General features: G+C 44.1%; 1 pseudogene across 8 annotated transcripts in view; it reads right to left on the bottom strand.

Moving 5' to 3' along the window:
* Positions 1-16369, bottom strand: part of LOC147361163 (histone H2B type 2-K1 pseudogene) — an 85706-nt pseudogene extending 69337 nt beyond the window's left edge. For 2 of the 8 annotated variants that reach the window (XR_015139840.1, XR_015139841.1), the window contains exon 1: positions 6201-6468. The product of XR_015139840.1 is annotated as a histone H2B type 2-K1 pseudogene, transcript variant X1 (transcript). Of the gene's footprint in view, positions 1-6200; positions 6485-14166; positions 14209-15591 lie in introns of those variants that run through there. The other 6 variants (XR_015139847.1, XR_015139842.1, XR_015139844.1 and 3 more) reach the window with 6 other exon arrangements.
* Between the last annotated feature and the right edge of the window lie 9001 nt (positions 16370-25370).

Here is a 25370-nt window from a genome sequence, read left to right as displayed (position 1 = left end):
TGTCAGAGAATGAGCTGTTGTGCAAAAAAACACACCTGGTATAAGAAGTGATCTGGAAACAGACCAGAACCGAGCCAGGAGGGGAGCTCAGGCACGGCTGATTCAAACCCCGGGTTCCACCGGCTCTTGGTGCAGCCACCTGGTCCTGGCTTCACGGCTCTGAAAGGACTTTGGCTCCCCAGCCCTGCTCTGAGCAGCGAGCCAGAGGTGCAGGCCGCCGCCCCACAGCCACAGCTGAAGCCTGATGGCTTTCTCTTAGTCTCGCAGTCTCCCTGCAGGTAGGCTACGTTCTGAGTACTTCAGGGGCTACAGGGCTTCCCAGGCTGATTCACAGGAACACAGAAATACATTAAGAGGCAAAACCGATGTTCAGCTCTCAGCCCCAGCTTGTCTGGAGTGTTAGACACACACCAGAAACAACGGTAGCAGAACCAGCCTGTGGCCTCGGCAGAGAAGCAAGAGCAGGGAGGTCTCACCACTTCCCCCAAACACCTGTGTCCTTCCCCTTCCCCCAGTGCCTCCTCACTACAGAGCCCACAATTAAAAAAAGAAAAAAGAATGAAGATCAGAGATTTTTCATTCACACAGCCTAGCTTGGTGATTCCAGCCACTGCACTCCCACTGGTGTTTCCAGGAGGATCGGTTAAAATCCTAAACACATTTTCTCTTGGCACTTGCCACCAGGTTCCAGACAGCGGGAGCAGTTGAATACTAATTACTTGTAGACAAGGACATGAGAAGACCATCTTTCACTTTCTTCACTATTTAAACCATCTGTTCCTGGCGCTTCTTGTTCCGACCTACTTTCCAGAAAACAAGTGGATAAACTGGCAAAAAAATCTCTACTGAGGATGAAATTCATAAGATTTCTTTCCTTCCTTATTTGGCAAGTAGGTATTGGACGCCTCCTGCTCCTGGGCAGTGGGCTGAATGCTGGAGAGACTGATGGGCAAACACCACACTGTTCCTACCCCTACGTGCTTAAGCCTGGTGAGAGAGCAGACGGGAAGCAAAGAATTACACCAATAAATGTAAAAGGACAAGTCTGGGAATCCTGCAGGAGAGATGCATGTGGTCCAGGGAGTGCATTTCACAGAGATTTGAATTGGTCATTGTATGGATGTGAGAATTGGACCATAAAGAAGGCTGAGCACTGAAGAATTGATGCTTTTGAATTGTGGTACTGGAGAAGACTCTTGAGAGTCCTTGGGACAGTAAGGAGATCAAACCAGTCAATCCTAGAGGAAATCAACTCTGAATATTTATTGGAAGGACTGATGCTGAAGCTCTAATACTTTAGCCACCTGATAAGAAGAGCCGACTTATTGGAAAAGACCCTGATGCTGCAAAAGATCGAAAGCAGAAGGAGAAGGGGACAACAGAGGACGAGATGGTTGGATGGCATCACCGACTCAATGGACATGAATTTGAGCAAACTCCAGGAGATGGTGGAGGACAAGAAAGCCTGGCATGCTGCAATCCATGGGATCACAAAGAGTTGGACGCAACTCAGCTACTAGACAACTAAAGGATGTCTCCCCTGAGGACATGACCCCAGATGCATCAGGAGCTCCCTGGATGAGAGGGGGAAAGGGACATCAAGGAGCAGAAGCACTAACAAGGACAAAGACCCTCCAAGGGCACAGACAAGGGAGGTACAGAAAGTTCACACAACGCTGGAGGAGCACAAGTTCTAAGATGAAGCCAGGGAGGCGGCTGAGGGCCAGGCCATCCCATACATGGTGAGCTGTGCTTCTCAGCATTGTCATAAGCCCAAGAGCAATAGGAAAAGAAAAAGTGATAGGCCTGGGAAAAGCCCCAGTGGATGGCTTTAGTCACTGGGGTAACACAATCAAACAGTTCCGTCAGAAACGTTACTCTCGTTTCATGGTAGTAACAGTGAGTAATGTCAGCCATACTGCACTTTGCATACAAAATAGGAAAACGTATGAACCAATATCTCCTCTGGGGATGACAACATTGATACGCAGAAGGAAAGCAGCTCATGCAGGTCATAGCGTACTAGAAGCCAAAGTGTAAGACCTGGGACTTCCCTGGGAGTCCAGTGATTAAGACTTTGCCTTCCGGGCTTCCCTGCTGGTTCAGTGGTAAAGAATCCTCCTGCCAATACAGAAGACACTGGTCGATCCCTGATCCCACCTGCCTCAAAGCAACTAAGCCCATGTGCCACAAGTACTGAGCCTGTGCTCTGGAGCCAGGGAGCTGCAACTACAGAGCCCACACCCCACAACTACCGGAGCCTGCATGCCCTAGAACCTGTGCTCCACAAGGAAGCCGCTGCAGCGAGAAACCCCTACGTCGCAACTAGAAAGCTGGCCCCATTGGCCGCAATAGAGAAAAACCCACACACAGCAACCAAGACCCAGCACAGCAAAATAAATGCATAATTGCATGCCTGCTCAGTCACTAGTTGATAGCCAACTTTTTGTAACCCCATGGACTGTAGCCATCCAGGTTCTTCTGTCCAAGGGATTTTCCAGGCAAGAACACTGGGGTGGGTTGCCATTTCCTACTCCAGAGGATCTTCCCGACCCAGGGATCAAACCCATGTCTCCTAGCATTGGCAGGCAGATTCTTTACCACTGCGCCACCCGGGAAGCCCACCCCAAGTAAGTAATTACTTTTCAAAGAAAGACTTCCCTTTCCAATGCAAGGAGTGCAGGTTCAATCCTGGTCCAGGGGCTAAGATCTCACATGCCTTGAGGCTAAAAAACCCAAACATAAAACAGAAGCAATATTGTAACCAATTCAATAAAGACTTTTAAAATGGTCTACATAAAAAAAATGTTTTAAAAAATTAAAAAACACCAAAGTGTAAGACTCTTGTCACATGTTCCCAAGTCTCTAAACAGCCATTTTCAAAAAAGTAGATGAAAAATACACTGGTAATCACATTAGGTGACCTTCTTCTCTTATACATTTGACACACTGACTCTTAAAGTTGTGTGGATATAAATGACTCTGCCAGTAGCCAGAAATACAAGCTGCATAAGCCCACCCCTAGGGATGGTTAAGCCTCCAACCGCCTCTCTCCATACACATCTCCTCTTTCTCCTCCAATTTCTCTTCACTAAGTCATTCCTAACTTTTTAACTGCAGTGGCTTTCCTCTGGCAAAGATTAGTTCACTGCCTTCTCAGCATAACCTCATCAGCAAAGATAAGAGAGAACCCAGAGTCCTGTAGAGGAAAATACAGTGTTATGTGTCACTGCCTAAAACAAGTCGAAGTCATCCTTGACCACTGAGTCTATAATTCAGCCTTAAATTTGTTTAGGGGAAGTTCTTTATACCAGGCCTCAGTCTTTGCATCTGTAAAATGGAAGTAAGACCTCTACTCTCAGCAGTGGAGGACAGGTCATTCCAACCAAACACCCTGCTGAGAACAAACAGTACAGCTAAAAATGTGAACAATGTCTACCAGGACAGAGCAGGAAGCTAAAAATGCAGTGAAGAATTGCCATCTGGAAAAGATAAAAGCCCAGGAGATAAGCCCATGCATGTGTAGAACCATTTTTCTCCTGGAGGCATCTGCTCGTTCCAGGGAGTTGACTGAGAGGCTGAGCAGTGATGCTGTAGTCTCACCTGGCCAAGGGCTTGGGGATTGGAGCCTAGGGACCGAATGAGGAGGAAGACATTGAAAATCCCTCACTTTAGATTGCAACCTCACAGAACTACATGGTAACAGGGTAGGGGACAGTCCCATAGGAAAATGATGCTCAGTTTCAAAGGAGCTGAATCACTGAAACTGGACTGATGTAATCAGACTGTTTGCACCCTCAGGCACCCAGCAAAAGAAAATGACAACATTTGGGGGAAGAGAGCAACATATGAATGACCTCTGCAAGTAAGTTCATAAGAATAATGCCCTGTGCACATCCAAAAGTAAGAAGGCACGTGAGGAGACAAAATCACATGATTGAAAACCTGCAGAAACAATAAATAGTGAAAGTTAACAAGCATAAATTGTTCCATGCTTAATAGGTTCAATGAGATAAAAGACTAAGAATTTCAACAGAGAAATGGAAATTATTTCCTTTAAAAAGAACAAATGGAAATTCTAGAAATGAAAATAACCAGTATTAAGAACAACCCCATTTAAGAGTTCCCGGGACAAGTTTAAGAGAAAAATAGTCAACTAAAATATAGAAGGCAGGAGGATAATAAATGAAGCATAGAGTATCAAAAAGATGGAAAACACAGCAGAGCTGAAAACAGAAGTAGAACAAATATTGAGAATGTCTAGCATACGTGCTTAATAAATTCTTGAGGGAGAGAGGAATGGGGGGGAAGTGTAATATTTAAGAAATAATGATTGAGAATTTCCAAAAACAATGAAGAACATAGAATCCCAAATTCAAACCACTCTAAAAATACTGGAATGATAAATTAAAAAAAGAAATCCACCCCAGGTACATCATAATAAAACCACTGAAAATCAAACACAAAAGTAATATCTTGATTGCAGCAAGGGGAAAAAATGGCATATTACCTTTAAAACACCTAAAATGAAATGTCAGCTGACTTCTCAACAGGAAGACGGTAGAAGGGTATCTTCAAAGTGCCGTGAGAAATATCACATATATACAAGATCAAAAATTTAAAAAGGAAATAGCTCTACAAATCTTACAGACATTAAAAATACCCTAAGAAGGTATTATGAACAACTCTAGGAAAATAATTATGAAAAATTGAGATGGATAGTCAAACCACCAAAGAAATGAAACTTACCAAAACTGGCCTGATTACACAGAAAATTACAGTTGAATCCATCATTTCAAACCTCCCCAAAAGAAAGCTCCTGGTCCACATGGGTTCACTGGGAATCCTACCAAACACTCAGAGGAGAAGTAACGCTCCCCTTATACAAATTATTTTCAAAAAGAGAAATGAAGCCATCTCCAACTCAGTTTTCTGAGGCCAGCCTAATCATGATCCAAAACCTCTTAAGAACGTTATAAAGACAGAAAGTTTCAGGCAATCTTACTCATAAACACAGACATAAAAATCTTAAAGCAAAGTGAGGGTAAACCAAAGGCAACAATATATAAAGAGGTGAATATACCCCAGAGAAGTCAGGTCTATTCCAGGAATGGCAGATTGCTTAATATTCAAAAATCAGTCAGAATCATGAGATATCTTACTAGCTGCAGAAAAGGCATTTGATAAAATTCAGCACGTATTCATCTCTTTTTTAAAAACTCATAAATATCTAGGAATAAACGATAATTCCTTGCTTTTATTGTTTCTTTCTAAAACAGCTGCAAAAACTATAATATCTCTGGTGGAAAAGGAAGCACTTTCCTTCCAAGATCAGGAATGAGATGAATGTCCACTCTCACCAGTTCCATTCGACGTTTTACTGGAGGGCCAAACAGCAATAAAACAAGAAAAATGGAAAAGCATAAGAATTGGAAAGGAAGAGATAAAACTGTCATCATTGTCTGACCTCATAATAGGTTTAGGTAGAGCGTCCAAAACAAACAAGCAAAACACTACAGGAAAACTATTAGAGCTAGTCAGTGAATGCAACAAGCTCCCAAGATACCAGGAAATTTTCAAAAACACAATTGTTATTCCTATGTAACAGCAGTAAATAAAGAACGAAATTTTGATGATGCCTTTTAACCTCTTTATGATCTTTGTAAATGTACCATTCAGTCCAAAAAAAAAAATTGTGATGAAAGTTTTTTGTTGTGGAAAAAAAAGATAATTTTTACGACATCCTCAAAACACACACACACACACACAAGATCCTAGTCTGAGATAACAGCAACCTCTTGAATTCAAAACTCTCCATACAACCTCAAAAAAAAAAAAAAAAAGTAACCACCAAAGCCCCACACAACCTCCAAAACACTGCCAAAGATAAAAAAATAAAAAAGAACATTAAAAAAAATAAAGCTGAAGATTATCAAGGAGCAAAAATAAACCACAATGCTCTCAGCATCCCCAGGACAGAGAGGAACTGAGAATTATGCAGAGAAATATGTACCTAATTGCAACAAAGCTACTGCTGGAGTTCTGCTGTGTGTTCAGGTCCTTGGGAGTAAAAGTCTTAAGAAAAATCTCCTAAAATAAGAGACCAGTGAACTATGCAGTCACACAGGGGCCCGTGCTCAGTAGGACGCTGTGCCTGGATTAAGGCTGTGTTCCTGCCATCGTGAAATTCTTAACTTTACCTTTGAACTGATGTTTTAGAAATGAAGTCTGGGCCTTCACGTCTCCTTGGCCCCTTGGCGTCCTGCTAGACTGCAGGAGGGGTCAAGAGAAGGATTCTGAGAGTCAGGAGGAGCTCAGGAGCGGCTTCCTCCTTCCCACTTTGCAGTTTGGTCCAGAAGCATCTCTGGGCTGCAGCCCTTCACCCTCGCTGTCCTCTGTTCTAACCTCCAGCATCATTCAGCACACCCGATCCAATCTCATCGTCCGCCTAGCCCCGCCCTCAAGCTCTCAGCGTCTATCCTTCTCAGCTGTGGGCATCCCCTCTCTGAGCTTCTAGGTTCTCATAACCCCAAGTTCTTCCCTTTGTTCCTCTAGCCTTCAAGGCAGCGCCTGTTCTTGGAAGCTATTACTCCCTGTTACCCGAAGGTTCCTTCTTGGCTTTCAGTTTCTGAAACCTGGGTAACCATGTCTCCTTATTCAACTCTGTTGAGATAATGTGATTTCTGTTCTCTCAATTCAGCACATATGTACAACACACAACACATATTCTTGTGACCTCAGGGTAGGGAAAGATTTCCTAAGCAAGACACAGAAATGCTAATCAGAAAGAAAACATTTGGGAAGTCAGATTACATTGAACATATCAAAAGACAGCTTTTCAAGTATTAATAGGCAAGTAAGGGATATTTGCTATTCATTGAACACACACACACAAAAAGTAGGCCTTCTATCCAGGAAAAGACTCTGATGCTGGTAAAGATTGAAGGCAAAAGGAGAAGAGGGGGACAGAGGATAAGATGGTTGGATAGCATCACTGCCTCAATGAACATGAATTTCAGCAAACTCCAGGAGGTAGTGAAGGCCAGGGAAACCCGACATGCTGCAGTCCATGGGCTCACAGAGAATCAGACACGACTGAGTGACTGAATTACAACAATCCAGGCATAGAGAACTACAAGTCAAGGCGGAAAACCCAAGGAACAAAATATTTTAACTATATACAATTTTATTTGCCAATTACACCTCAATAAAATTGAAAAATATGAGCAGACTTCAAAATGTACTTTACAAAAGATAATATCCAAAAGTCCAATAAATGTATGAAAAGGCACTTGACTTCATTTGTCACAAATGGGATACAGATGAAAATCAACATATCACTATACATCATCATAAAAGCTGGAGTTAAGACTGATAATGCCGTGCGCTGGTAGGGATGCATGCCTCAGACTCTTGTACTCTCTGGGTGGGGATGTGAATTAGTACAACCAGTGTGGAAAACTGTTTAGCATCACCTACCAAAACTGAACGCATGCCGATCACCCAGCAAATCCACTCTTATTTACATAGCCAACCGAAATGCATGCTCTTTGTCATTGAAAGACATATGCAAGGATGTTCATTGCAGCGTTTTCCTTAATAGTCCCAAATTGGAAAGACACAAATGTCCAAAAGCAGGAGAATGGAAAATAAATCGTGGTATATTCATAAGAAAATATTATATAGAAAATAAAATCAACTAAAACTGATGCAACAATAAGTATGACTCTTAAGAATTTAATGTTGAATAAAAAAAAAAAAACAGACACCAAAAAAACATACACAGTATAATTTTGTTTTTTAAAAAACAGCAGGCAGAACCAAACTCTAGTAGTTTAGGGACATAGGGTTAGATGGTAGAACTATAAAGAAAAGCAGGATCATCACATGTGTTAGAATGGTGGTTACTTCTGGGAGGCAAAGAGGGTGAGAATTAATAGGGGGATGAATTGGTCTTCTGGGTACTGGCAATGTTCTATTTTTAATCTCATTTATGGTTTTTGCTTTTTGATAAATTATAGAACGCTACTTCATTTTTAAGGACATTTTTTATGTAAGTTGTATTTCGTAAAAAAAAGTCAAACTGTAGATAATAATGCACATTTCTTAGTATCATTGTAAGAATGAAGTGAACTAAGGGGTATAGAAGGCTTTGCAAACTGCCCATCATGTAATAAGTATTTAGTACATGCTTGTTATTATTATCAGGTGTACTACAATTGAGAGACAGAAATAATCATGAACCCCTGGTTAGGAGAAAACAAAACGCTAACAAGAAGTTGTCGAAGAGCCTAACATGGTTTCCAGTATATACTAAAGACTAGGTACAGGGCGGAGGTGAGTTCTAAGTGTATTTGCTACAAATTAAGGGTTTTCCAGGTGGCATTAGTGGTAAAGAATGTGCCTGCCAATGCAAGAGACACAAGAGACACAGGTTCAATCCTTGGGTCGAGAAGATTCCCTGGAGGAGGGTATGGCAACCCACTCCAGTATTCTTGCCTGGAGAATCCCATGGACAGAGGAGCCTGGAGGGCTACAGTCCATGGGGTCAAAGAGTCGAACATGACTGAAGCCACTTAGCACACACGCACTCTACAAATGAATGCCAGGAGACAAGGAACAGTGCCTACCACAATGTCTGCTTTATAAAATTTTCTCAATAATCATTAGAATTACAGATGATGGATGGGTGTGTGGATGGATGGGTGTGTGGATGGATAGATAGATGGACAGGTGAATGAGTGGATGGGTGAATGAATGGATGATGGATGGGTGGATGGACAGGTAGGTGGACAGATGGATGGATGGATGGATAGATAAGGGGGGGTATGGATGGATGGGTGGGTAGATGGTTAGATAAACTTAAACAAGAGTTAGACTAATGTAAATTCTGAAGCTCCAAGAGGGTAGACTTTCTCCAGGCAGTTTTCCTTGCTTGGAGCTTAACACACATACAATAAAACTTTAGGCTTTGTGATAACAGGGAAATCGGTGACCATCTTTGCAGGACTTTTTTTGGTCTTTCCTGGCTGTTTACTAGCCAGGAAAAGGGCTTAGGATCTATAATATCTGCCATCAAGTGGGTAATTTATTTTACCTACAAATTAAGCATTCTGCCAGGGCTATCTATCTAGGCTGAAGGCAGACTATCCCCCTCAGGGAGCAGAGTCTACACTGATGCTCATCCGATGCACCTGCATTTGCTAGGCTAAAAACATGTTTTCCGACAATAGCCCAAAATGACAACCAGGCATCCGGAATGGAGACCACTGAAGCCACAATTTCCAGACCAGTATTATAGGTAATTGTAGTCCTCAAGGTTCTGTTCATCACAGAGACAAGAAAACATCATTACATTCACCAAGCAGTCACTATCATGCTGTCTGGGTCTTAGAACTGCAGATCAAGAAGGCTGTTGAGACACAGGCTACAGTCACATGGCAGAGTTGTGTACATTGCATTTTTTCCTATTCCAATGATAAGGCATAATAGGCTCTCTCAGGAACCCTCAGCGTCTCCATCTACCCCTCCATCCCCACCCCCAGCCACTTCTGTAGTAACACAATTACGATTGAATCTGTTGCCTTCCAGACTTATTTCTTGCACACACATTTCTTTTTATTTTAAAAATGATATCCAACTATATATGTATAATCTGCTAACTCGTGTATTTGGTCTCTGTCCCACGTTCCTGACACAGAGCTCCTAAAACCCTTGGAACTTCCTGAGTAAGAGAAGTCTTTTTTTTTAATTCAAAGAGAGCCCTTTTTGATCATACCTGAGTTTATGCTAATGAGGTGATCAGGGTCTGGCCCCCACATAACCTCAGGATGGGGCTGGTCACTAGAAAGACCCAACAACGAAAAGCTTGAAACTTTCAGCTCCACCCACTGACCTAGGGCAAGAGGGCAGGAGGACTGGAGAGTCAGCTTGGTAAGACTCTTGAGCAATGAGATGTGATGAGCTCCTGGGCTGGTGAACACGTGGAGGTTCCAGGAAGGCACACCCAGAGAGGGCAGGGATGCTCTGCGCTCCGTCCTGCATGCACGCCCTCTGCATTTCTGCCATTTGTCCTGAGCTGCTGTTGTTTAGTCGCTATCTCTGACTTTTTGCAGCGCCATGGGCTGTAGCCCACCAGGTCCCTCTGTCAAGGGAGTTTTCAGGCAAGAACATGGGAATGGGTTGCCATTTCCTACTCCAGAGGATCTTCCTGAACCAGGGATCGAACCCATGTCTCCCGAGTCTCCTGCGTTGGCAGGCAGGTTCTTTACCACTGAGCTACCAGGCTGTACCCTTTATAATAAACCTGTAACTGCAAGTAAAATGCCCTTCTGAATTCTGGGCCATTCTAGCAAACCACTGAACCAGAAAAGAGGATCCTGGGACCCCCTGATTTGTAGGAAGTCATCCAGAGGACAAGTGGCCCCTGCGTCTGGCACGTGAAGTGGGGGGTGGCGTGTGGAAATGAACACTCTAACTTGAGGCATCTGACAGTTAATGCCAGGCAGTTAGTGCAGGGCTACGTTAAATCACTGATACCCAGCTGGTGCTGCAGAACCGACTGGCGTTGGGAAACACCCAGAATATACCCTCAGCACCTTGCTTTCTCTGCTCAGTGCTTCTCATAAACAGCTTTCATGGGAAGGGCTCTGGACTGCACTTCACTCTTTCGGTGGGAAAGCAGACACCACAACCCCTTGGCTCCCTGATTATTCCAGCGTGTCTCACTCCCAGCTCACGGGTGCGTTCCTGCAGCTCCTGCCCTCAGAGCTCTCTCCTGAGGCCTGCCCCATTCTCCCTGGAAGTATCGAGAACCAGGACGGCCCGCAGGATTAAGAAGGCCTAGCACCAGGGCCTTAGAGAGCAGACATAGAGAACATAAGAGACATAGAGAACAGACTTGTGTACACAGCAGGAAAGGACAGGGTGGGATGAATTGAGAGAGTAATGCTGAAATGTATATTACCATATGTAAAACAGATAGCTAGTGAGAAGCTGTTGTGTAACACAGGGAGCTCAACCTGGGGCTCTGTGACAACCTAGAGGGGTTGGATGGGCTAGGGGGTGGGGAAAAGGTTCAAAAGAAAGAGGACGTATGTATGCTGTGCTGTGCTGTCACTTCAGACTCTTCGTGACCCCATGGACTGTAGCCCACCAGGCTCCTCTGTCCATGGGATTCTCCAGGCCAGGATACTGGAGTGCGTTGCCATGCCTGCCTCCAGGGGGTCTTCCTGACCCAGGGATCGCACCCACGTCTCTTGTATCTCCTGCACTGGCAGGCCCTTTACCATTAGTACCATCTGGGAAGTCCCAGACATACAGCTGTCCCATACCTACAGCTGATTCACGTTGATGTATGGCAGAAACCAACACAAGCAATTATCATCCAATTAAAAATAGATGTTTAAAAAACAGGGCCTAGGGCCTCGCCTGCAGGTGGTACACTTTACACTCCGAGTTCCCTCACGGGGATCGGGCATGCACTGAGGCTTCATCTGAACTCACCCCCTGACCTGGTGTCTTCCCCCCCCACCCCCTGCTCCTGCCCCACTTTCCTTTCCGTGGCTTTCCTAGCAACACATCCCTGGTAAGTCACATCGCGGGTGTGTCTGAGTAAGATGACTCACCGCACTTACTATTCCACATATGGGATATACACTCATCCACCCACTCTCCCGTGAGTGAGTTTTTGTGTGGCTCCTGACTTTACCTGTCCCAGACCATACCATACACATATCTGCACACCCATCCTACAACAGAGAGCTTCCTTGCCCCCCGTTCCCCACCCCGACTCTTAGGAGCTGGCCAAGTCAGTGGCCTGGCCTCCCGTCATCAGAGTCTGAAAGACCAGAGGCCCCGGGGAGGCATGTGGCCCTCCTGGGGCACCCCAGCCCCGGGCACCCGCCACAGCCCCACTAGCTTCTCAGTCATGCAGGTAATGCAGGCACGCCTGATTTGTCTCCCAAATCTTTTTCTTTCCCTGCCGCCCTTTATTTATCAAGCACAATATTACATAGTAAAGGAGAACAAATAAGAACTTTGTGGAATTCCACCAGGGCTTTGCTAAGGATGACATTTGGAAATGAGAACAATTTTCTGGAAAATGCCAGCCACATTGGCACTGTACACACACATGGCCCCCACACCCCTGGGTTGGCTTTTGGTTTTAGGGGGCTTTTTCAGGTTACAACCATGTCTGTATGGGTATCTTATTTGTTTCACTCTCAAGTGTATGTGTATGGCATGTGTACAGATCTTTTTTGTTGTTGTTAATAATATACTAGGATTTGCTTAAAACACACACACACACACACTAACATAGAAACCCTTTTGAGTTTGCCCTAGAATAAATGAGACTTTATTCAATTTCCAGAAAAAGAAAAAAGAAGATGTATCTACAAAACAGAAATAGACTCACAGACACAGAGATTAGACCTGTAGTTGCCAAGAGAGATGGGGTTACCGAGGGGTGGGGTAGTGAGCTGGGGTTTAGCAGATGCAAGCTGTTATACACAGAATGGATAAACAGCAAGGCCCGACTGTACAGCACAGGGAACTATGTTCAATATCCTGCGATGCGCCATAATGGAAACGAATATAAAAAAGAAGGTATACATATGTATAACACAATCACAGCTGTACAGCAGAGATTGGCACAACATTATAAATCAAGTATATATCCATTTAAAAAATAACATGAAAAGAAGGAGCCCACCAAGAAAACATAAGCATTGTAAACACAGCAGCAAAGAACCCACTACCAATATTAGCCGCTGAGAAGACAGATGACTCAGCAAGCTTGTTTATTTTTCCTGGAGTTAAGTTAGGATCAGAGGACTCGGCCCACACAACTTCCGAACTGCTCGGCTCTCAGGTTCCTAAGTAATCAATGGTTACTATTACACACCCTCCCAGAGGCTGGGCCTCGTATTTCTAGATCAATGACTCAAGAGTCCTTTTGTCAGAGAAATTACAAGGTTTTACATCCCAGTGTCTAATCTCTTCCTAACACCTTGCTGTGCCATGTAAAGTGGCTTCAGTCATGTCCAATGCTTGGCGACGCCGTGGACTGTAGCCCACTAGGCTCCTCTGTCCGTGGATTTCTCCAGGCAAGAATACTGGAGTGGGTTGCCATGCCCTCCTCCAGGGGATCTTCCTGACCCAGGGATTGAACCTGCATCTCCTCTGTCTCCTGCATTGGCAGGCGGGTTCTTTATCACTAGCACCGTCTGGGAAGCCCCTCCTAACACCTTGGATGGTCCCAAATGAAAAAGAAAAGATGAAATCCTGATGCTGGAGAGGCTTCGTTTATCAATGAAACTGTGAAATTTTCACAAGGAAAAGGCTCCAAGTGGGTTGAAAATTTCATTTTGAAACGAACAGCGAGGACATGGAAATCTATTTGAAACTCTTTTGTTTAAGAAACCTCTAAAAATGAGCTAAACTATCTTAGTCTCTGGGGAATCACTGGACTAGAAACTTCCTCTACACTGTTCTCTTGATAACAGAACCTAAGGCAGGAATCTTTGGATTCCTTCTTGATTCTCTCCTCGTGGGCATACATTTGATCTCTCAGTGTCTGAAAGGCCCCCTCTCATCTCTGGCTGTGTATTTCCACTCACGGAATAGTCCCAAGTGACATTTCATTCCGATGATAAATCTCTAACACGTTAAGTATACCTGCTAGTAGCCCCACCTCTTTCTTGAAGCTTTCGAGACAATTAATGAGGTCAGTCCACTTAAAACCCCGATGGCTCAAGAGGTAAAGAAACCACCTGCAGTACAGGAGCCACAGGAGACATGGGTTCAATCCCTGGGTTGGGAAGATCCCCTGAAGAAGAAAATGGCAACCCACTCCAGTATTCTTGCCTCGAAAATTCCATGGACAGAGTAGTCTGGAAGGCCACAGTCCATAAGATTGCAAAGAGTCAGACATGACTGAGGGCACACACACACACCACTTAAAACACACAACCCCCATGCTAATAGAAGTGTTGTGGTTGCCGGCTCTGGGTTGTGTGACAGAATTTGAGAAGGTATTGAACACATAATTGCATTTCACAACTCTAGGATGGGAGAGGTCCAACCATAACCATCTCCTCTGTGTATTTTAGTCACATCCGGCAAAGACTCTTTTTCTTTTTTTCATAAAACAGGCTGACTCACCTAGACATCTCACCGTCTCCTGCAGACACACTCCTTCCCATTCTGAAAAAAAAAAAAATCTCAATTAGTCTCTGGGAATTTACATCCTCTGGTGGGAGGTATACCTTCCAGGCCAAACCGTCCACAAAGAGGAGATGTTTTTTCAGGAGAGCATCTCAGTACTGATGCTAAGAACAAAAGACAAAGTTAAGTTCTGAGCACACAGGCGCTCAAGTCTTAGAGAGGGGAGGAACTCAGATTAAGAAGTGGGTGAGGCGAGTGGAATAACAGTGTTTCGGAGTTTAGGTGGTTCACCCCAAACCTTCCATCAGTGGCCAAGTCAGAGGTTGCAGCCAGTTCTCCCAAATCCTGGCCTGGGGTCTCTTTCCACCAAAATGTATTGCTAATGTTATTAGAAGCAAAGACCACAGGAGGGGACAGAAGGTCCACATCAAGGCTCCCATCACCTGCCAGTTACTTTTTAAATAATAATAATCATTGTTATTATAATCACAAATGTTGTCATTTCTGAAGAAGCAACTGTACCACTTCCCCAGCAGTTTCATCATCATGTGCCCCCCAGGCCACCCCTCTGGGCCTATGACTCAGAGCATCACCAGCCAGACAAAGCTCAGAACCCATAGCCTTCGCCTCCTGAAGTCCACACATCCCAGGTGGCTCCCCGTAAGGCCTGTTCATCCAACACCACCACTTACTTGGCCTGGTCCAGATCTATACTCAACGAAACTAAGCCAAAAAAAGTACTCTAGGTCTGTCAAGTTTACACAGTCAGATAAGGGAGACACTTGCTGAAATTATCCAGAATATAGATATAGATTTATAGATAAATATAAATAGATTACATTTTTGCATAAAAATTGATTTAAGAAAGAGAGGTTGAGTAAATTGTATTTCATTTGTATGTGGGTCAGAAAGAAATAGAAATAGATGTAAACCCTCAACATAATACTGGACGTGGAGCCCAAACAGTATAAAATGCCAGGTTAATGGAAAACAATCATTTTAAATCGGTCTGTATTGGCACCAAAGGCATGGATGTGAAGACACTAAAACTTTCATTTTACACAGCTGTCGCTGATCTGAAAGTGCCAGGTGACCCCAGAGCTAGGAAACCTTCTCTCGAGGGCCAACCTTTGTCTCAGGTTATCTTTAGCAACTGCCTCAAGGAGCCACGGCAGTGAAGAAGGAATCTAAGCCCCAGTCCGGCTCCAGGTACTGGGCATGGGTACCAGCCCTGAGGCTGGGTGCTAGGCCCCCTCTCCACACACCTACGGACTACCATGCCGGCCCAGGGGCTTGAATGGGGTGACCCAGGGTCCCTCCCGGAAATTCCACTCTTGAACTCCTAAATAGGAAGGGAGCACATTGTAGATGGATTTGCTTGAGTGGATAATCAGAAGAAGATGAAGAGGAAAAACAAACCACCTGCGAGTATGTGAATTAAGATACTCTGTTCCTTGTCTCGCTTGAAGCCATCACCTTTCCATGTTGACTGCCCCAAGACTGTGCTCCTTCTCTGTCTCGATGGTGCACCGACTGCTCTCCTGCTCCCTGGACCCCCAGCACCAGGCTGGGGCAGCCTTTTCGGTCCTTTCTCTATGCCAGCGACCAACGTGGGAAGACAGGCTGGGACCTAGGACCCTCAGAGGCAGGGCTGCAGTGCCTGCACCTGGACACAACTTTCCTCAAGCAACAAAATACAAAAAAAAACAAAACCCAAAACCTGTATGGGACTAAAAATAACCATGTGCATGCACAGTTGGGGCAAATTCTGGACCAAAAGATACAAAGAGACCAAAAACCCCAACTGCCACTTTTAAGGGTCTGGAACAAAAACAGGGGGTTGGGAGCAAAAGCAGGATACTGAGCGTGCCCCCTGCACTCAGCACTACAAAAGGGTGGGCAGATTACCTAAGCCACCCCTCCAGCCAGACCCCCAGACACACCCCTACCTTCACCCCATGTAAGGAACAAGCTTGCCCCCTCACCACAGCAGAGGCCCCAGTAAAGCATTGCCTGGCCTCTGATCAATATCTATTGATCGGGGAAGGCTGAGAACCCTGGTTGGTAACAGTAGAAGGATGTCGGAAGCAAGGCTGGGGGAGCTTTTTCTGAGCTAAGAAATCTGTCACAGAACACACGTCACAGTGACTGCTGGGTGATGACACGCTGTCACCCTGGCCTGGAACATGTCCGTGCCCCTGAGGGGACCACATCCTGCCACCCACAGCCCTCCACCTCCACGCAGCGCAGAGGGCGACCTCACCGCGTAGGCAATTCGCCTCAGGGCAAACGCCCAGTTAGTTAAATTTGCTGCTACCGATTTAGATTTGTGGAAGAAAGGATAACATTTTTTTTTAACCCTGCAATAAGCAAGCAAGCTATAGGAGAAGGCACACACACACAGGAAGAAAAGGAAAAGTCAAATTTTCTGAAGATTTTATAATTTGTAATTATGTATGTAATAGAAGTAATTGTTCTCATTGTAAAAGAGTCAAACATAGAAGTTTATAGAGTAAATCATAAAGGTCCTGCTTTATCATTCCCACCCATTCTAACTTACCACTACTATCAATTTTATATGTATCATTCAAGTCTATTTCTATGTATTGGCATATAATATACATATAAATTTACACATTTTATATAATTGCTATATAGTTATATTATTAAATCATGTTTGTATAATTTATAATATATTTCATAATGTTATTAAATTATAATTATATTGATTAAATATAAATGATATATAATTAACATAACTATATATTTATTTTTGCATTATATAAAATATTTTATATATTATATATAATTTATGTATGATGACATAAGTGGTACCATACTACTACTAATAAGTATTAGAGACATTTTCAAAACTGTATGTTTATCTCACTATTTTTAATTGCAGCACGGTTTTCCATAGTATGATCATATAATTTTTTAACCAGTTCCATATTGATGGCCATTTAAGTTGTTTCAGATATTTTTATAATCATATATCCATGCATATGGGTATATGACATATATTATTCCTTAAGGTAAGACATTTCTATCATTTTTAAATTTATCCATGTTATAAATAACTTTCTGTACAAGTTTTTGCATTTATGTCTTAGGGCAGATTTCTAGAAGCTGAATCACTGAATTGAAGACAAACTTTTAAAACAAACGTCTTACATGCTTAATTATCCAACTACCAATCAGAAAGTAAACAGCACTGTTGATCACAACACCACACATACACACACACAGAAAATCGACAGAGGGTGTTCCGGGTGTCTGTTATCAACTATACCATGAGTTTTGACATGAGTTTTCTGAGCCATCTCATTCATTCTCTAAAACAAAGCTGAGTTTAGGAGTCCCAAGAGTATATCCTGCAAATACACCAGGACAGCAACTTAAGCCAAAGAGAACAGACTCTCTACTAGCCACACAGCAGCAGGAGGAGCTCCCTACAGCCAAATAACACGGGAGACACAGACCGGAGGTTCAGGTTTTGGAGTGAGACACAGATTTGAATCTGTGTCGGACGTGGGCAGCCGTCTATGGGGTCGCACAGAGTCAGACACGACTGAAGTGACTTAGCAGCAGCTACAACGTGAAGCCTGTTCTCTCACGATACCTCCGCTCGTCAGCTTGTGTTCCCTTCTTGCCATAGCCTCCCCTTGCCTCCGTCTTCTCCTAAACCTCAGTTACTTTGCCTCTGCCCCGAGACCAACCTTCCCCTACACCAGTCCGCACCCCTCCCTCCTAAGGGCTTCCATGCCTGCATCCCATTGGAACACAGAAGCTTGTAACAGACCATCACACCTACCCACAACACCGGAAAAAGGAGAAAACAAAAACTAAATAACAAAGACATATTTTTAAAAAGCTATGGGCCAGGGCTTCCCTGGTGGCTCAGTCGTAAAGAATTTGCCTGCCAATGTAGGAGGCAAGGGTTTGATCCCTGGACTGGGAAGATCCCACAAGCCACGGAGCAACTAAGCCCACGCCTGTGCTCCAGAGCCCTGGAGCCACGGCTACTGAAGCCAGAGAGCCACAGGGCCCACGCTCCACGAGAAGCCACCACAATGAGAAGCCCTTGTGCTGCAACTAGAGAAAAGCCCACACAGCAATGAAGACCTAGCACAGCCAAAAATAAACAAATAAATAAAATTGTAAGAAAAAAGATGTTGGCCAGCAGAAACCAACACAACGTGGTAAAGCAATTATCCTATTAAAAATTAAAATTATAATAGTAATAAAAAAGCTATTGGGAACCACAGATTCAAAAAAAAGTCTAAAGGCACTAAACTGCACAAAGAGCCAGGGGCTCTTCTCCGTGAGCACAGATGGCACTTTGTTCCGGAGGTGATGGCTGGGTCAGGAAAGGTGGGAGGATGAGTCTGAGGGATGGGAAGTGGTGGATAATCCCTCTGAGGACTAACTGAGATCAAAGATACAAATGTACCGGTTCCCTCCCATCCCAGCCCTTGACCCTGGACACCCGAGGTGTACTAACATCCCTTCTAACTTTTGCAGTGAGAGCTGGAAAAAATAGTTTAGGTTATTCTAGTTGAAGGCTCTCAATTTTGGCTGCATGTTAGAATCACCAGGGAATTTTTAAAAATACATCTATGGTGGGGGCGGGGGAGGGGGAGGGCAAGGGGATGTCTGGACCAATTAAAACAACAGTTCTGTGGCAAGACCCAGACCACAGTGCTTCCTAAACTTCTCTAGGTGAGTCTGGGGTGCTGCCCATGTTAAGAAGCGCTGGTTTAATTCCACCTGCTTCTTTCATCCCTTAGACTTTAGATTTTCACATGTTAAACCATTTCATGTCTTTCCCACTGTTGAGGGCTCAGGCCACTTCTCAGCCACCTTTCTGTCTTTACAGCTTCCAGGGACTTCCTTGGTGATCCAGTGGTAACGACTCCCCACTTCCCCTGCAGGGGACACAGGTTCAATCTCTGGCTGAGGAACTAAGGGCCAATACGCAGCTTGGTGCCACCAAAAAGAAAAGGTTCCATGTGTCTCTACAGCACCCACCAAAGGGCTCTGCGTGCAGTAGGTATTCCATAAACATTCTCAAGGTAATGGATTAAACACACGCCCACAAGAGTTAGTCTTTAGGCACTCAACGTCGAGAAAAAATTGCATTTCTTTAAAAAAAAAAAAGTCAGAAAGAGAAAGACAAACACTGTATGTTAATGCATATGTATGAAATTTAGAAAAACAGTACCAATGATCCTACATGCAGGGCAGCCAAGGAGTCCCAGATGTAAAGAAGAGACTTTTGGACTCAGAAGGAGAAGGCGAGTGTGGGATGATTTGAGAGAACACCACTGAAACATGTGTACATGTGTATTACCATACGTAAAATAGATAACCAGTACAAATCCCATGTGTGAAGCAGGGCACTCAAAGCCAGTGCTCTAGGACAACCCAGAGGGATAGGGCGGGGAGGGATGTGGGAAAGGCATTCAGGATTCGGGGGGGCACATGTATACCTGGGGCTGATTCATGTTTATGTATGGCAAAGACCATCACAATATTGTAATTATTCTCAAAAATACATAAATAAATCAATATATAAATATAAAAAAACATACCTTTAAAATATTCATTTATTTGGCTGTGTCAGATCTTAGTTGTGGGATGCAGAATCTTTTATCACAGCATTTGAACTCTTAGTTGCAGTATGTGGCATCTAGTTCCCTGACCAGGGATCGAACTGAGGTCCCCCTGCATTGGGAGTGTGGAGTCTTAGCCACTGGACCACCAGGGAAGTCCCCCAAGTGCATTTCTTACAGCTTCAAATTGAACACTTCAAATACAGGAGAGGGAGAAAGACATTTCCAAGACAGAAAAATTCACACCAGCCCAGGAAAGTGGAAGTGGATACATTTCCAGGGAAATCCCCTCAATGAAAATGAAAGAAAAAGTCGGTTTTCCCATCCCAAAAGATTGCTCCCACCGTTTCTTCTCTTTCTGGAAACTGACTTTTGTTTAATCAAGTTGGATCCAGAAAAATAACTAAGACATTGACCACCTGGTAACCACGATCAGCTGGTTTGACGCCCCCTCTAGCTGTAACCATCTGTGTGATCCAGGGCAAATTATTTAATCTTTGAGCCAGAGTTTTCTCATATATACTGTTAAAAGATAAACTGAAGCATATTAAACTTTTGAGTTTATTTGAGCAAAAACTGATTTGAATCAGGGTAGAGCCAATTTAGCGGAAAGAAAGTTGCCCGAAGAAGCTGTGTGAAATGAAAGATTATAGCCAGAAGGGAGCAGAAACAAGGAAGTTATTCTAGGCAAAAAAAAAATTGGGCTGGTTATTGCAAGGCTCCTTTCCTGCGAGGGACACAGGGGTCTATCAGGAGGTGACCTAACCAGAGCAGATAAGGTGTTTCCTGACTAACTGGTTTAAGACTCCATTTCTGGGAGAGCTGAAACTGTAATTAAGTTTGGGTTTGGTGCTGTGGGGCTTAGCATAAATGATTCCATTTTGGACCTGTTGCCTTGTTTTTAACAATATAAAGTGAGAAATAAAACCCCCAAAGAACCAGCTTGTAAAGTTGTGGGGAAGATTCAACGCAATGTTCCAAATCTAAACATCTAGCCATAATGGGCATTCAAGTATTACTTCTTTGTATTCTTGGGGACCATAGAATATTACATGTCTTAAAAGTCAGTATAGTCAAAGCTATGGTTTTTCCAGTAGTCATGTACAGATGTGAGAGCTGGACCATAAAGAAGACTGAGCCCCAAAGAATTGATGCTTTTGAACTGTGGTGCTGGAGAAGACTGTTGAGAGTCCCTTGGACTGCAAGGAGATCCAACCAGTCAATACTAAAGGAAATCAACCCTGAATATTCATTGGAAGGACTTATGCTAAAGCTGAAGCTCCAAAACTTTGGCCACGAAGAGCTGCAAAGAGCTGACTCATTGGAAAAAGCCCTGATCCTGGGAAAGGTTGAGGGCATGATAAGGTGGTGACAGAGGATGAGATGGTTGGATGGCATCACTGACTCGATGGACATGAGTTTGAGCAAACTCCGGGAGACGGTCGAGAACAGGGAAGCCTGGTGTGCTGCAGTTCATGTATGGGATCTCAAAGAGTCTGACACGACCTAGCAACTGAACACAACAATATATGTTATTAATATTATGAATTATATATATATTATTATATATCTTCAGATAGCCTCTAGTAAGAAAATCAAGTTAAACCCTTGCCTCTAGTTTTTATTCCTGGAACCATCCAATGACAAACCTGGCCCCCAAAAGAGCTGGGCGATCCCCGCCATCAGGACTAGAGGGTTGAGTTAGGACGGGTCTGGAAGATGACACGTCACAGCAGGGGAGCTGCAGCCTGGACTGGCCAGGGGGAAGAAAGATGGATTTTTCCGTTACTGAAGGGAGAGCTGAACTCTTGAACCAACCGGATGTGTTTTCCTGTGTTTCGCCTTCCCCCAGACTCTCCAAAAGCAGTGGGTGGATGGATGTCTCTGCCGATTTCCTCCGGTTGTTTTCACAGACCTACACTTTGAGAGGCTGATTGTTGAGTCCTCATCTTTCTTCCCCACAAGAAGAGGGCTTTGTTCAGCGATTAAGTCAGGCTGAGAGGCAAAGCCTTCTTATTTTAGATCAAAGTTTGGGCCCCCAAGTAAAACAGCTCTCACCTCCTTTTCATTTAACTGACAATGTTTTCTCCCTTAGAGACTGAACTGGAGATTCCCACCAGACAGAAAGCCGCTGCCATGACTTGTATAGATGTCAAAATACCAGGAAGTGAGACCCCAGCTGCTTCCCAGGTGGCAGTGGTAAAGAATCTTCCTGCCAGTGCAAGAGATGAAGGTTCAATCCCTGGGTCGGGAAGATCCCCTGGAGAAGGGCATGGTTACTCACTCCGGTATTCTTGCCTGGAAAATTCCATGGACAGAGGAGCCTGGTGGGCTACAGTCCATGGGACCACAGAGAGTTGGACATGGCTGAATGCACACACACACACTCTGAGACCCCAGCTAGCAGAGGAGAGCATGAAGACACTCATTTAGGCATCTTATTTCTACTGCCAATGAAGGGGCACAAGCAAAGATCACCTTTGGTTCCTCTACACGATGACCTCAGCTCTCCCCCTTCCTTTGTTTTGGGGCAGATTGCATTCAGACTCGGGGGAGCAGTAGCCCTGCCAGCAGGTGGGTTCTGTGTGCTCATTGTCACCTCCTCTGGAGGTTTTCTCGGTGCCTCTCTTGGCAATACTGACGGGTTTTTCTCTGAAGTTCCAGAGCCATTGAGAACATCTCACTGTCCCTGTCTAAAACGATTGCCCGCTCTGAGATTCAAGGATTGTGCTCTGTGGCTTTAATCTCAGTATGAACGTCTTCAGTCCTTTCTTTGGGAATTGCCGCCTGAATTTTTTCTTAGTACAAGTTACACGGCAAATTCACCCCTAAAACGGGAGGTTCTAAGGACCTTGAGTCCATCAAAAAGCGACTCAGGAGAGCTCTGGGGCTGAGGGGAGGAAGGAGAAGGCTCAGGGACCCAGGCAGCATCTTTGAGAAGAGGGAAGAGGGTCAGTTTGCAGAAAATGAAGGAAGGTGTCTTCTCAGCCATTAGTAGTAGAGGGGAGTAGCTGTACCTGGCAGCTTAGAGCTTTTTTCTTAATGCCACACAGAACTTCTGAAAATTCCTGGGGTACTGTTTTCTCTTCTCTCTCCTCCTTTCCAGGAAAGTAACTCACTGGAAAAAGAGCTGGGTCAGGAGTCAAGTTGTTTCAGTCCCAGCTACTATTATGCCTGCAATTGTTTCCCCTCTGTGAGCCCCCGTTTCCTCACCTGCAATATGTTAGGGTTGAACTGGAGGACCTTGAAGGGGGCCTCCCCAGTCACTCAGCAGTAAAGAATCTGCCTGCAATGCAGGAGACACAAGTTCGTTCCCAGGGTGAGGAAGATCCCCTGGAGGAGAGTATGGCAACCTACTCCGTATCCTTGCCTGGGAAATCCCATGAACAGACGAGACTGGCAGGCTACAGTCCATGGGTTCACAAAGAGTCAGACTTGACTGAAGCAACACCCTGCAAAGAGGACCTTGAAGACCCCAGCTGGAGCCATCAAGGCTTCAAACACTAAAAAGCTCATATGATGATGTGTTTATAATTCTCTTTGACAGGAACTAATGTTTTTCTCATTCATTTCCTATAAAAGTTTCTCCCAGGATTTAGCACGTCTTGGACCATAATAGGAACTCCATAAAACCCACTGAGTGAGTGAATGAATGAATGAATGGGCCTGATTTAAGCCAGCTCTTCTCTCTCCTGAGAAGCTCTGCCTCTGACTGAAGAGGCCCACGAGCAGCTCAATATGCTTTTGTCCTTAACTGCCAATTTCCCACTTCTCACTCACCTAATCCTCTGTCACCTGTGGGTTTAAAGACCCACAATTACTTGTCCAAAGCCAAATGCCTCTATTGGCAAAGTACACCAAGCTTCCGAAACAGAGAAAGAAGAACACTTATGTAATTTTTATAAAATGAGTATAAGTCAGGGTCAAAATCAGAAAAGAACAGTATAAGAAACAACTATTATAAGCCAGTTTCACTTCTTTGGATGTGGACAATTTGTAAAGTCTTCATTGAATTTATTACAATATTGCTTCTGTTCTATGTTTTGGTTTTTTGGCCATGAGGCATATGGGAACTTAGCTCCCCGACCAGGGATCGAACCTGCACCCCTGCATTGGAAGGGGAAGTGTGAACCACTAGACCACCAGGGAAGTTCCCAATTTCACTTTTAATATACTGTGAGGCTAGGTTTTGGTTTCAAGACTGCTGAGAATGACGGCTGAAATCTAATTCCTGGTGACTTTCATTTCAGGTTCCTGCTGAATCAGTAAACAAAGAAAACACAAAATAAATGAGATAAAGACACAAGTTAGAAAATGGGTTCAGCTTCCCAACTCCTGCTGAGTTTCTCGGAGACATGCTTCCTAAGTTGTGTTTTCTTTTTATCCCCAACTTTTGTTTTCTCTGAAGAGAGGGCAGGATGAGAAGCCTACCACATCAAAGAGTTCAAGTCACCGGCTTTCTTCTATTTATGCTTTAGAAAAAGGAGAGGGGCCATAGCATCATCCGAGGGTCTCTCCACTACCATATAAAGCAATTCATTTTCCCACTGTGATGACCACAGTTTTGTGTCATCAAAACACTGTGTTTTCATTGCATTACTGGGTCCAGAGTAGGCTTGACCACAGTCTACAGCGAATATACATAAAGCTCCTAAAAATGTCTACCTGCACATTGAAATCTACAATATATCTTAACACATTATTGACCGGGGGATATTTGCAGAAACTAATGCCTGTAGCTGGTGATTTGTTACACAAGTGAATATTGAAATGTCACCTGTCAATAATGTTCCAGGAACAAAAGATATGTTAAAATGTCTCTGCTCAATAAGCTGTTAAAAGTAAATAATGACCAGGTTGGGTATATCTTAGAAGAGGAGGGATGATATAAGATTGAAAGTTCCCATAATGTAATTTAACACATCAATAGATTAAAGGCCAAAAGGCAGAATTTTTGTACATGCAAAAAAAAAAAAAAAACCACCCACATTCTCTTTAATCAACTCCAATTTACAATTTAACATTGAAAACTTACAAAATCAGAAAAAAAAAATTACTTGTCCAAATGTACTCTGCTTGCCATAGAACTAACCCTATTCCTGTGTAAGAAAGCCCAGAGTCTGGACTGGGCTTAGGTCCCTCTGACCCCAAGCCTCCAACCGAACACAGCTTTGGGGGGTTCTGTGCCAAGACCTGCTCTGAACTGGAATATGGTTAGTGACTTCCTAAAATGGGCTTTCTTGGTGGCTCAGATGGTAAAGAATCTGTCTGCAATGGGGGAGACCTGGGTTTGATCCCTGGGTCAGGAAGATGACCATTCCCAGTAAAGAATGGCTACCTATTTTAGCATTCTTGCCTAGAGAATCCCATGGACAGAGGAACCTAATGGGTTACAGTCCACAGGGTTGTAAAGGGTTGGACATGACTGAGCAGGTAACACACTTCCTAAAACACTGAGCAACCACATTGCTCCAGAGAGATCAGCTTCTCTCCAGAAAGTCCCTCTCTCTTGACCAAGTTCGTCTTCTCTGGCTGGTGGTGGTCGGACTGCCTTGGAGAGCAGAGGGTTTGATCTGCACTAGAGCA

This window comes from Bos grunniens, chromosome 13 (genome assembly GCF_055505025.1).
Source record: "Bos grunniens cultivar Pamir isolate PY7600 chromosome 13, Bosgru_T2T1.0, whole genome shotgun sequence".
NCBI classification, from domain to species: domain Eukaryota; kingdom Metazoa; phylum Chordata; class Mammalia; order Artiodactyla; family Bovidae; genus Bos; species Bos grunniens.
Note: the sequence above shows the minus strand (reverse complement) of the source record. Positions and strands in the feature narration are given on the sequence as shown.